Consider the following 14,117-nt stretch of genomic DNA (forward strand, 5'->3'; position numbering starts at 1 on the left):
ACAACAGAAGCCACCACAATGAGAAGCCCACGCACTGCAGCGAAGAGTAGCCCCCACTCGCCGCAACTAGAGAAAGCCCGTGCGCAGCAACGAAGACCCAACGCAGCCAAAACTAAATAAAATAAAATAATAAATAAATTTTAAAAAATTCTCGTTATGAAAAGTATAATACGAAGAGTGCATATATACAAATTTATTTTTTAAAAAATCAACAAACATCCACGTACCCACGTCTCAGGATAAGAAATAGAACACTACTAGTAACTTGAAAAAGCCCTAAAATCTCCTTCCCCAGTTGCCTCCCACTCCCTTCCTATGAGTGACCATTATCTTGTTTTTTTGTGCCAACATTCCTTGGTTTTTCTTTATAACTTTACCGTCTATATCCTACTGCCTAAACAACAGGTGGGTTTAGTTTTGGAAAACCTCACAGCAAGCACAGACCTAGCGGTCTAAAGAAATTCGAGCAATATCGCTGTTACTAGATAGAAGGTCAGGAGAAGGCAGACTCAACAGGGGCCTAGCCTCGTTCAGCTTCTTTGAGGATTTGCAAGAGCGTCTACTGCAGAAGTCAGAGGGCAGCTGAGCAAGCCCTGAGAGACAGAGGTCTCACCACCTTTAGGCCAAGGTCACAGCCACAGTGCCAACCAAGAACCGGACATCGGGCAGGATTGTGGTCAGGTGTAGGCTGCTCTCTATCTTCCGTATTTTTTTTTTATTGTGCCAAAATGCACATAACATAAAGTTTACCATTTTAACCATTTTAAAGTGGACAGTACGAATTATTAGAGAAATGCAAATCAAAACTACAATGAGGTATCACCTCACACCGGTCAGAATGGGCATCATCAAGAAATCTACAGGGCTTCCCTGGTGGCGCAGTGGTTGAGAGTCCACCTGCCGATGCAGGGGACACGGGTTCGTCCCCCGGTCCGGGAAGATCCCGCATGCCTGGGAGCGGCTGGGCCCGTGAGCCATGGCCGCTGAGCCTGCGCGTCCGGAGCCTGTGCTCCACAACGGGAGAGGCCACAGCAGTGAGAGGCCCGCGTACGGCGGAAAAAAAAAAAAAGAAATCTACAAACAGTAGATGCTGGAGAGAAGGGAACCCTCTTGCACTGTTGGTGGGAATATAAATTGATACAGCCACTATGGAGAACAGTATGGAGGTTCCTTAAAAAACTAAAAATAGAACTACCATACAACCCAGCAATCCCACTACTGGGCATATACTCTGAGAAAACCATAATTCAAAAAGACACATGTACCCCAATGTTCATTGCAGCACTATTTACAATAGCCAGGACATGGAAGCAACCTAAATGTCCAATGACAAACGAATGGATAAAGAAGATGTGGCAGATATAAACAATGGAATATTACTCAGCCATAAAAAGGAACAAAATTGGCTCATTTGTAGAGATGTGGATGGAGCTAGAGTCTGTCATACAGAGTGAAGTAAACCAGAAGAAGAAAAATATCATATAGTAACACATATATGTGGAATCTGGAAAAATGGTACAGATGAATCTATTTGCAGGGCAGGAATAGAGACAGAGACATAGAGAATGGACATGTATATGCAGGGGTGGAAGGGGAGGGTGGGACGAATTGGGAGATTAGGATTGACATATATACACTACCATGCATAAAATTGATAGCTAGCGGGAACATGCTATAAAGCACAGGAAGCTCAGCTCGGTGCTCTGTGACCACCTAGATGGGTGGGATGCGGGGGGGCAGTGAGAGGGAGGTCCAAGAGGGAGGGGATACATGTATACATATAGCTGACTCATTTCATCATACAGCAGAAACTAACACAATATAACACAATATTGTAAAGCAATTATACTCAAAAAAAAAAAAAAAAGGAAACCAACCAAGTAAATAAATAAATAAAGTGGACAGTGCAGTGGCATTAACGTTCAACTATTGTGCAACTATCACCACCATCCATCTCCAGAACTTTTTCATTTTCCCCAACTGAAACTCTGTACTCCCAGCCCCTAGCAACCACCATTCTACTTTGTCTTTATGAAGACAGGTACCTCCTGTAAGTGGAACTGTACAGTATTTTCTTTTTGTGACTGGCTTATCACACTTAGCAAAATGTCGTCAACTGTAGCAAGTATCAGAATTTCCTTCTTTTTTAAGGTTGAATCATATCCCATTATATGTATATACCACATTTTATTTATCAATTCATCTGTTGATGGACACGGGCTGCTTCCACATTCTGGTTATTATGAATAATTCTGTATGGGTGTACAAATAACCCTTTGAGTCCCTGCTTTTAATTCTTTTGGGTATATACCCAGAAGGGGAATTGCTGGCTCATATAGTAATCCTACGTTTAATTTTTTGAGGAACTGCTACACTGTTTTCCACAGCAGCTGCATCATTCAGTTTTACATTCTCTTCAGTGGTGCACAAGGGTTCCACTTTCTCCACATCCTTGCCAACACTTACTTTCTGTGTTTTTGACAGTAGCCATCCTTATGAGTATGAAGTAGTAATACCTTACTGCAGTTTTTAACTTTCATTTCCCTAACATAAGTGATGCTGAATATCTATTCATGTGCTTATTGGCCTTTTGAATACCTTCTCTGAAGAAAAGTCTACTTAAGTCCTTGGCCCATTATTGAATTGGGCTGTTTGGTTTTTTGTGGTTTGTATCCTCTGATTTTAAACTCACCATGTTCTACCTCCAGCTCGCAGGAGAATATATTGGCAGAAGTGAATTAAGTGTCCTCAGACGATCAGGAAGCAGGACATGGGGAGGAAGGTAGGAACTTCATTAACACATGATTAAGGGAAAAAAATACAGAAAAGGATCTGGGCCAGGTTCACCTGGCATAATGTCTTCAGGTTAAAAACACTGTGCACTTCCAGTAATGATCACGACAGTCAAGGTGTCTGGCTCTTGCATCATATCCCACTCCACTCTGCATTCCACACGACGTAGCCTGGGATCGTCCTTCATCCTGCCTGTGGACATGGCCTCTGCCCTGTTTCTATATCAGAGCTCCTGTGTCCTATCTTGTTCTTCCTCTCACTTTGGGGGGCATATTTTCAAGGAGGCTTTTGAGAAAGGGGGCACAGAAGGTAAATATTTTGAGACTTTGCATGTCTGAATCTATCTTCATTTGGTTCACTCATTCCTGATGAACAGTTTGAGTTGGTAGAGAATGCTAGTTGGTGACTGTTTTCCTTCAGAATTCTGAAGGCTTTGTTCCAGGGTCACCTTCCTGCACTGCTTTCTGGAAACCCAAAGCCATTATGATTTCTGAGCCTTTACATGTGATCTCTAGAAGCTTGTAGTTCTTCTCCTTGTCCTCAGCGTCGTGAAGTTTCACAATGATATGCTTTAGTGGGGAGCGATTTTCACCCATTTCATCATGCACTCTGGGTTTTTTCAATATGGAAACTCCCTTCCTTCCTCTCTGTACTGTACTCTATTTTTTTTTTTTTTTTTGTGGTACGCGGGCCTCTCACTGTTGTGGCCTCTCCCGTTGTGGAGCACAGGCTCCGGACGCACAGGCTCAGCGACCATGGCTCAGGGGCCCAGCCGCTCCGCGGCATGTGGGATCTTCCCGGACCGGGGCACGAACCCATGTCCCCTGCATCGGCAGGCGGACTCTCAACCACTGCGCCACCAGGGAAGCCCTGTACTCTATTTTTTGAGACTCATAATATTTGGATGTTGGACCTCTTTTGTTTTCCATCTCTTTGTCTTTTTGTTCTGCTTTTTGGCAACGTTCCTCAACTTTGTTTTCTAATCCTCCTATTAGCAAACAAAAGCATATTTCTGGGAAATAGCGTCATCATATTTGTACGCCACATCGCAATAAAGAAAAGGGAACACCTTCTGAGCAAAAGTTTTAGGCCAAGTATAAAAGGAAAACAGGGCAAAATGCTGGCAAGAGCAGCTGTAGCTGTAAGACCAGGTGAAGTTATTATAAGCACAGAGTGTGGCAACGGCTATTGTATTTCTTTGGGTCTACTGAATAGTCAGCTTTACCCAACTGTTCTCTGCTCATGGGACTTGTTATAAAATTTCTCCCCCTGGGAATTCCCTGGCAGTCCAGTGGTTAGGACTCAAGAGCTTTCACTGTCAGAGGCCCAGGTTCAATCCCTGGTCAGGAAACTAAGATCCCACCAGCCATGCGGCCAAAAAATTTTCTTCCCCAAAGACCCCATATTCCAACATAAGAAATTTCTATCAGTAGTAATATCTTGGAATGTTTTTGCCTTTCAAAGAATTTGTTCATTTCATGTAAATTATTGAATTTATTGCCATAAAGCTGTTTATAATATTTTTAAATTATCCTTTTAATGATTATAAAATCTGCAGTAATGTTACCCCTCATCCCTGATAGTGGAAATTTGTGTCTTTTCTCTTTTTGCCCTGACCTCTACTCTGGCCAGGGGTTTATCAATTTTATTGATCTTCAAGAACCAGGTTTTGGTTTCACTGATTTCCTTTTTTCTTTTTGTTTACTATTTCACGGAGTTCTCCTTTCATCTTTGTTATTTCATTTATTCTACTTTGGGTTTATTTGCTTTCCTTCTTTTAATCTTTGGAGGTGAAAGCTGAGGCCACTGATCTGAGACCCTTTTTTTCTAATATAGTCACTTAGTGCTATAAATTTCCCTATAATTACTGCTTTAACTATGCTGACAAATTTTAATGAGTTGTATTCTTGTTTTCATTCAATTCAAAATACGATCTAATTTCCCTTGTGATCTCTTCTTTGATCCATCCATTATTTAGAAGTGTGCTTTTTAGCTTCCAAATACAGGAAAATTTCAATATATTTTTCTTTTATTAATTTTGAATTTAATCCTATTGTAGTAGAGAACACAGTTTGTGACTTGAAGCCCTTTAAATTTATTGAGGTTTGTGTTATGGCCCAGAATATGGTTTGTAGAGGTGAATGTTCCATGTGTACTTGCAAATAATGTGTATATTGTTCAATGGAGTGTTCTGTAAATGTCAGTTGGGTCAAGTTGGTTGATAGTATTTAAGTTTTCTATACCCTTACTGATTTTCTGTCTACTTGTTCTCTCAGTTATTGAGCAAGGGGTGTTGAAGTCTATGACTATAATTGTAGATTTGTCTATTTCTCCTTGCAGTTCTATCAGTTTTTGCTTCATAAAATTTGAAGCTCTGTTAATAAGCATTTAGGGTTGTGTCCTCGTGATGAGCTGGTCTCCTTATTAACATGAAATGATTTTTCTTTTAGTTGGAAAACCCATTTTATATTTTTTAACATCTTTATTGGAGTATAATTGCTTTACAATGGTGTGTTAGTTTCTGCTTTATAACAAAGTGAATCAGCTATACATTTACATATGTTCCCATATCCCCTCCCTCTTGCGTCTCCCTCCCACCCTCCCTATCCCACCCCTCTAGGTGGTCACAAAGCACCGAGCTGATCTCCCTGTGCTATGCGGCTGCTTCCCACTAGCTATCTATTTTACATGAAATGATCATCTTTATCTTTGGTAATAATCTTTGTTCTAAAATCTACTCGTCTCATATTAATATAGCCATTTCAGCTTTCTTTTGATCTTCTTTGAATATCTTTGAGTGAAGAGAACAGACAGCCATGTATATAGAGCATCATCTCTATAAAATATCTGACAAAAGTCATAACATCAATATATTAACAAGTTCGGTGTGGTTGAAAAGGTGACATTTAGAGCAGGGCAGTGTGATTCCCCAGACTGGTAGTATCAGCACCGCTTGGGAACTCGACAGAAAGCAAATTCTCCGGCTCCACTCCAGACCTACTGAATCAGGATTTCTGGAATGGGACCCAGAAATCCGTGTTCTAACAAGTGTACCTGGGAATTTCAAGGCTTGCCAAAGTTTGAGAGTCACTGCCTAGAGTTCGCTCTCACATCTGATTCTAGGAATAAGTATCTGGATGAAAATACTTATTGGTGGTAGGGAGGTGGACCCAAAAAACTTTTCTCAAGCTAGAAGTGTATTTCTGCACCCTTACATTTATATAATGTTGCCCCAACCGAAGGCCTGTTTTTGAATTAGTTATATAATAATACTCCTGGGCTTCCCTGGTGGTGCAGTGGTTGAGAATCCCCCTGCCGATGCAGGGGACACGGGTTCGTGCCCCGGTCCGGGAAGATCCCACGTACCGCGGAGCGGCTGGGCCCGTGAGCCATGGCCGCTGAGCCTGGGCGTCCGGAGCCTGTGCTCCGCAACGGGAGAGGCCACGACAGTGAGAAGGCTTCGTACCGCAAAAAAACCCAAAACAAACAAACAAAAAAACCTCCTGATTAAAGTGTAATAACAGAATAAATAACTATAGAAAGAACTAACATTTTTTTGTTTGTTTGTTTTGCGGTACGCGGGCCTCTCACTGTCGTGGCCTCTCCCGTTGGCGGAGCACAGGCTCTGGACGCGCAGGCCCAGCGGCCACGGCTCACGGGCCCAGCCGCTCCGCGGCATGTGGGATCCTCCCGGACCGGGGCACGAACCCGTGTCCTCTGCCTCGGCAGGCGGACTCTCAACCGCTGCGCCACCAGGGAAGCCATGACATTTGTTTTAAATAGGATCATATTTCAGGAATATGGGGAAACATTCATTGCTCTGAGTTTTCAGCTATGATTTTTAAAGGTAGGAAATGCTGCTTGTGGAAACACCATAATGAATTTTCACTGCATGTGGCGACCGAGTCTTGGGGATGAATCAAAGTGCAGGATGACTCAAAAATTCCCTCCTCTTCAAACAACTCTACAGGGCAGAACGTTTGTTTTCCTTAAGGTCTCGTACAGAAGGTAGGTCATTTTCTCAGTGAAGTTTCCTTACTGTGCAGTTGTTCTGTGTATATATAGTCTTTTGAGTGCTATCCCACACAGGTGGGACTGTTCTTCCTTTTATATAAATGTACTTTTTTCGCCGGAGGACTGCTTTTTGCTGCTGCCGCTAGTCTATACCATGTATAAAGCTCCTCTCAGGTGTAGGGCTGCACCCGGTTCTTCATACACATGATCTCATCCAATGCCCACTGTGCCAGGCAGGTACTACATTCCTCATTACTGACAGGTAGGGCAGCTGACCTGTGCTCGCACTGCCGGGGAGTCTAGGTGAGGTGGCAGATTTCTCCCTGAAGCCGAATCCAAGAGAATTCCTACTGGGGCCACCACAGCTACTAGTTATAACTTCAAAACATAAAGAACAAAGGAAAAAGACTCATGATCTAAAAAAAGCTCTTTTTTTTTTGAGTTCAAAAATTTAATAGACATTTGAATGGTAAACAAGTTGGTTTATTTCAGCATACATGACATATTTCTAGGCAAGAAAGGAATCCAAAGGAAGAAGAAAGTCCTTGCCTTGGCACTTTGTAAACTTACTTCATGCAAACACACACCACACCCTCACACAAACACCCTAAGCCAAAAAGTTCTTTTAAGAAACAGTAGCAGAAGTCATTTCAGTATATAACCTTTCATTTAATATGATCTAGACTACGTATTTGTATGAAATGTACTCAGTTTTATTTGTAACAGAAGTCTTTTATTTGGGTTACAAGCTATATATACTACTTAACTTTTTCTTAGAAAGATCAAGACTCATTAATTGCGGTATAGAAATTTTATCATATAGCAATAATTGAGGACTGCAATATTTTTATGTATAGTTAATTGATTTGAACCACTCACTAAATAAAACTTAAGAACTTCATTTTTGGGATCAGATGAAGAATTAGGTTCAGATTAAATGGTGCTATTTAGCCAATTGGGACGGCTTAATTGGTGGTTTTCTCGACAAAGAATGGTAAACAGAGCTCCCATACCTTTTCTAATTTCCTTGTATCAGAACCAAAAATAATATTTAATATTTGCTTTGTACCTTACGCAAGAAACTTTTAAAAACGCCCTATGCACAGAGCGATCAGTGGTCAGCGGTCAGCAAAAGAATTTAAAAGCCTAAAACAAGAAACAACTTTGGAGGATAGAGTGGTTGGTCTTCCCTTTTTGGCATCTATTCCTAGTAGCATAAAAATGGAGTTACAGAAAAAGTGTTTCAACATGCTGATAAAAGATTAAAAAGAATCACTTGGCTTGAAGGAATTTTAACAACATAACATTAAGAGCAGAGGAGGCTGTAAAATAAAACCAAAAAGCATGTCCGCAAGAACTTGAAGAAATCAGGAAAAAAAAACCCCAAAAACCAAACCAACCTTCACAACTTGTCTAGACAATCATGAACAATCATTGACTTGGTCTGTTATAATTTCAAATTCACTTCTCTTTAAAATATGTGATTTATATGTGACCATTTACACAGCTCTTATCTATAATTTCAAAGGTGATCAGTTCAACCTTCAATGAATTTTCTTGATACAGAATTTTTAAACCTTTGAAATCTTATATTTCAGTAATGTACTATTAACTTAACATTTAAGCCAAGCTGCATGAACTAGAGAAAATGCAATCTCTTCTGATGATTAAATTTCCGTAATTGAACATAAAAACATTTGGAACAAGAAGGACTGTATAAATGAACTGTCAGCATATATTACAACATTACAGGGTTGCTTCGGTAAGAAAATGCTCCTTGAAGAAGTTGGCACAATAAGCAGCCGCTTGGAAAAACAGAGGAAGTGAGCTATCACTGCAATAACGAGGAGGAATTCCATTAAGGCTCCAGGCCAGGTATGTGAAGGAGGTGTGATTGATATGCGGGACTTAGAGATTCACTGTGTGGGACATTCTGAGGCCATGCCTACATGCATCGAACATAACGCTGTATTTGGTATCAGAGTCTGAATGAAGTGGTGTTTACAGAGTCATTGCTCTTGCTAACTCTTTACTTTTAAATGCTAAGGATTTTGTTTCCGCCATGGCGTCAGCCAGGGAGCAGTTTTTGCGAGGAAGAGAAAAATACAGTCATGTCCAGAGTTAGTCTCATATTAAGATGCGATGAGTGTTCACTTTCAGTGTCAATGACAATTTAAAAGGCTACATTTCATACAAAGTCAGGGTTGACAATGACCATGAGCTCATCAAGTCCCCATGTTCCTATGAGCAGGTCCCTTTGGATATTGTTAATAAATGGTAAGATTTTAGAAGCCAGCAGAATGACATGATATAAAAACAATTTTTAAAATGTGATATTTATGAGTACAGGAGTATGGAAGAAAGTCGTTGTTTTGAAGCTGCTTCTAGAATTGCTACAGAGCACTGGAATTTAGTTCAAGTTAACATAACTTCCTTGAAATGTTAAAAGGCAAAAGTTAGTTCCAAATGTGTATTTCTAGTGTAAGTGATCATATAATGGAGTAGAGGTCAGCTGGATGGATTCGAATATTTCCGGTCTTTAAAACATTCTTTCTGGAATACAAGTGAAGCACTGGAAATCTAGCACAGGAGAACCTTGTTAATGTATGAATTTTTATTACATGAATTCTGATATAGGGACGGCTAAATAATGTTTTACCAAACCCACCTATTACTGACAATAAAAGGCTGCATGGGGCTTCCCTGGTGGCGCAGTGGTTGAGAATCCGCCTGCCGATGCAGGGGACTCGGGTTCGTGCCCCGGTCCGGGAAGATCCCACACGCCGCGGAGCGGCTGGGCCCGTGAGCCATGGCCGCTGAGCCTGCGCGTCCGGAGCCTGTGCTCCGCAACGGGAGAGGCCACAACAGTGAGAGGCCCGCGTACCGCAAAAAAAAAAAAAAAAAAAAAAAGGATGCATGATACCTTAGTTTGTAAGGTGGATGTTAGTCCCATTTACCAACACCCAAGTTATAGAGAAAAGGTTCTGCTTTTCTGTCTCCTGCTCTACACAGAAGAAGGAAGCAGCCTGGGACTCCTGGTTTTGCTACCAGCTCACTGTGTGACCCAGCCAAGGCAGTCAGCTTTCAATGGCAATGAAAAATGCAAAAACTACGCACGCTGGAGGTTAGTTTAAGGTTCCCTACAAAGTTTTCTCCAATAAAATAAGGTTTGACAACTGGCTCTGACAGGAGTAAGAGACGTAACCTTCAGGTATTTGCTTTTTCCATACCCTATTAATTATTTAGTAATTTTACATCAGAATTGTACTTCATCCTTCTTCCAAGACCAAATTCAGATGGACACATTCTAAATCCCATGGGCAAAAGAAGCAGCGTGGCAGCCAGCACTGCCAGAACAGTCCCTGTTATTTGAATTCATGACGCCATGCTCAACACCAGCAACTGGTATTACAGGCAATTTTTAAAATGTTGCTCTGTTTTGCTTTTTAGAGAACTACATCCCTACACTTTTAAAATAATAATTTGTTCTAAAATGATTCATCAGTTTAATAATGATATATAGCCATTGACTCTCTTCTCCGCACCATTCCGTGGACTTAGGAGACGGTCCTCAGCCCTCGAGGAGTTTACAATCCAATGACCAGGTGGCTCCAGAAGAGAAGTGAAAAGTGCATGGAGGTTCAAGAAGGGAGGGCTCTGAACCAGCCTAGAGAATTAAGAAACATGTTTCTGGATAACGGTGACCTCTGCAATGGGATTTCAAGAACCAATATAACTATGAAGGAAAAAGCAACAACAAAATAAACAGTCAGGAAAGCCCAAGGGACGTTAGGTGGTTTGGCCAAAGCTGGAGTGTCTGTAGGATAGTTGGGAGCAGAGGCTGGCAAGGAAGTTTGGGGTATACCGTTTAGGATCTTTGATTCTTCTGATAAGGAGTCCAGACAGGGAGGAAAAAAATGGAGGCCAGGCCTCTCTCCACAGACAACTAACCTGAAACTGCATCAACTAAGTACATGATACACCGTGATTCCGCTTATGGATTGTGTGCTCTCCGTGAGAACAGGAATCTTGTGTGCTGGCTCCTGAATCTCCAGGGCCTGCCCCTAACAAATACCTAAATTTTTGTTGAATAAATAAGTAAATGAACAAATAACTAAGTCTATTAATGAAAGGTAAATGTGTGAAGTTTTAAACTTTACTATTAGTATATCTCTTTGTGCAAATAAATTTCTATGTGATTTATTTCAAGTCAATGAGCACTTGAATAATTCAATGGAGCTTTCTTTCCTCCACATTACCTCCTTTCTAGGTTACTCAAAATATTATATAGAGAAAAATTAACAAATTTTATGTGCAAGGAGTTGACGTCGTAAGCTTGTACTAGAGACTGGTTTTGCATATTATTAGCTATCTATTTGTATTAAAAGCAAAATAATTATTTTACCACACATGACCTCTAATAACAGAAAATGCTCTCTCAGTTTCTCCTGAGAAATATCTATTCTCCATATCTGCTTTTAAAAGGTTGGTTTAAGCTAGAAATCCAAGAAAATCTCTTACAATGGTCACAGAAAACCGTATCTAATATTTCAGAATTTCCCTCTCTCATTGGCCATTGACTCTTGAAATTGGTGGCACTGACAAATGTAATATGCTCTTTCCCCCCAAATCTGTGGCATCGTTCAAGCAGGGAAGTATTTTAATGGAGCCACAGCTTAAGAACTCTCTTGTCCATCAAGCTGACAATGCTATCCATACGGCAGTTAGGGAAATGATGCAAAGAACTTCCTTTTGAAAGAATTCTCCAGAACTTACTTCTGGGAAGGACCCTGGGACTCAGTGCCTGCTCTTAACTCTGGTGGGTGGTGGGAGGGGAGGCTGGTTGTATTTGATGGAAGAGTGGAACCCTGGTGTTTCCTCCCCAGACTGAAAACCGCTAATTGTCCTTGGAAGTTAATAAAGAGGTGACCAGATGACTTACGAATTTTCTGTAATAATAAAGGGGGCTCCCAAACATGGCAGTGATTATGGATGAAGAATGTACTTTTCTCTCCTTTCCCGTAAACACCCTGGAGTGCCCTTCTATTTGATAAAGACGGTGACAGGGGATCTGATTTGTTTGTTTGTTTAATGTCCCACTCTTGCCTGTTCCTGCTGCACTCTGCAACATGAAAAAGGACACTTTTCTTGCCAAATGCACATGTAAAGCATCTTGGCACATCTTAAGAGCTTTAAATATATAGGTACAAGGCAATATTGCGGCATTATTATCAACGTTCAACAGTGGTTTAAATAATCCCAGACCAAATTAGCTTGATTCAGATTAACAACTGATACAGCAAGAGAAAACAAACATTTGGCATATAAGAAAGGAGAGATTAAGTTACTTAAAAACCAGAATATAAATTTTCATTAGGTACAACCTATATATAACATAAAAATGAATTCATGCTTTATAATGAATCATAACCTATATTAACTGTGATGAAATATTTGGGAGAATCAGTGATTCTGAAATGTAAATTTTCTTATCTAATTTGGGAAAAAAAATCAGTTTACTATAAAGAAAAAACATTTTATGTGATGCAAATATTTAATCCAGGCAAAAACAGTTTCAGTTTTGTGGCACAAAGTTTGTACTCAGTAAATGTTAAGGAATATATGGGTGAAAGAATGAAAATTTTACCATAAACATTTTTTGTCCTTTAAAAGAACAACGGGGTAATATAAGTGTACTCTTATACAGAGTATAAATTTTTAAATTACCTTTATATAAAAACATAATTTAAAATTCCAAGTAAAAAGATGGGACTAAAGTCAGAAAACAACATATATATTTTTTATATTTTTACTGTGCTACTGACATCATGTTTGCATCAAGTTGTGAATGTGAATGTTCAAAGGTTAAAAAAATATGTACAAGTTTCCTATTTAGAAGACGGAATTTATCATAAAATAGCTTTTGATTACAAAGAATCCAGCACTTATGTCTCTGCTAGTCCAAGGAAATAAAGCTGTAATAAAGGAAATAAAGCAGTAATAAATTCCTCCAAAGCAAAGGTAAAATGACCACTCAAGCCATATCTCTAAAAATCACCTTGAGGTTAAATTGGGAAGAAATATGAGGAAACGGGCAATTAAAGATCAGTCTTCTAAATTTGAAGTCTCCTCATTGACAATGAAAGATTCAGTTACTTAAACTGTTTTTTTGCTTTTTCATTTATGAGTTGCTTTTAACAATATTTCATTCCTCAACAGAATAAATAAGGAATGCTCTTAAAAGAGAAAAAAGCTATACCAGGCTATTAAAATCTTTGCTAAGAAAAATAAACAAATCAAGATTGATCTCTGGGGTTTCTCAGGAGTTCACCAATTCCAAATCTTCACATAAGTTTCAAAAGGGAAGAAAACAATAAAGCTTCTCTATAATACAATGCTTAATAACTCATGGAGGGTTGCAGGGGTTACTAACAGTGGCAATTTTAAAAATGCATTTAACTATAACTAAAATAAGTACAAGTTGAAATGAAAATCCAAGTTTCTATCCCCCAGTACTGAGAAGTATGGGTCAATTTTTTTCTACCAATTCTTCAGAGATTTTCTAAAATAGTTTTTAAGAAATGATTGAATGTGCTCTTAGCAATACTTTGGCAGGAGGGATTGTGGGAAGGGGAGGGAGGGAGGGAGGCTCGGGGGGAGGGGATGTGGGGATGTACGTATGCATATGACCGATTCACTTTGGTGTGCGACAGAGACTCACACAGTATTGTGAAGCAGGTATACTCCAATAAAGATCTATTAAAAAATAAAAAACGAACAGCAATGTAACTATTAAATATGTCTACAGAGCAAATGCAAGGGAGACTTCTACCACTGAAGCACACTGGCAAGTTGTTTCTTTTTCAGGAGGTCTTCAATGTTAGTGACTGAGAGACCAAATGAAAAAGATAAAAAATATTAATCACATTACTGAAAAAAGACTGGTTATTTCCCCTTGTTTTAAAATTCTCTCCCTGCTTCTTTTAAAATCCACCAAAAAGACACAGTTTGCTATAAATGTCACACAAATGGAATGGATAAATAGTTCAGTACAACCGAAGGAGGCCTTAATCTAATGTACCGTCTTGTCTGTCAGCTAATCTCTGCTGGTTTAGCAATCTGAGTTTAACTAGTTCATGATGAATGAGACAGGGTGCAAATGACCTGAGTGTTTCAGCCCATAAAACAGGCTTAGGGAAATAAAACTTGCAAATTTGATCACCAGCCTTAGATTGGCCACCACTGGCAATACAGTTAGGGTTTCAACAGAGGCGACCAGTTTTAAAGAAATTTATCTAAGTGTAATACTG

The 14,117-nt window shown here is 39.8% G+C and overlaps 1 protein-coding gene across 36 annotated transcripts in view; it reads right to left on the reverse strand.

The window, feature by feature from the left end:
* Positions 1–14,117, reverse strand: part of STAU2 (staufen double-stranded RNA binding protein 2) — a 287,834-nt gene that overhangs the window by 58,447 nt on the left and 215,270 nt on the right. For 5 of the 36 annotated variants that reach the window (XR_010837442.1, XR_010837440.1, XR_010837444.1 and 2 more), the window contains 2 exons: positions 9,731–10,474; positions 7,237–9,510 (listed from right to left, as the gene is read on the reverse strand). The exons of the other annotated variants lie outside the window; for them this stretch is intronic. The gene's annotated coding sequence lies outside the window, so the exon portion shown is untranslated. Of the gene's footprint in view, positions 1–7,236; positions 9,511–9,730; positions 10,475–14,117 lie in introns of those variants that run through there. 36 annotated transcript variants of the gene reach the window in all.

The sequence above is a fragment of the Kogia breviceps genome, chromosome 17 (assembly GCF_026419965.1).
Source record: "Kogia breviceps isolate mKogBre1 chromosome 17, mKogBre1 haplotype 1, whole genome shotgun sequence".
Taxonomy (NCBI): Eukaryota; Metazoa; Chordata; class Mammalia; order Artiodactyla; family Physeteridae; genus Kogia; species Kogia breviceps.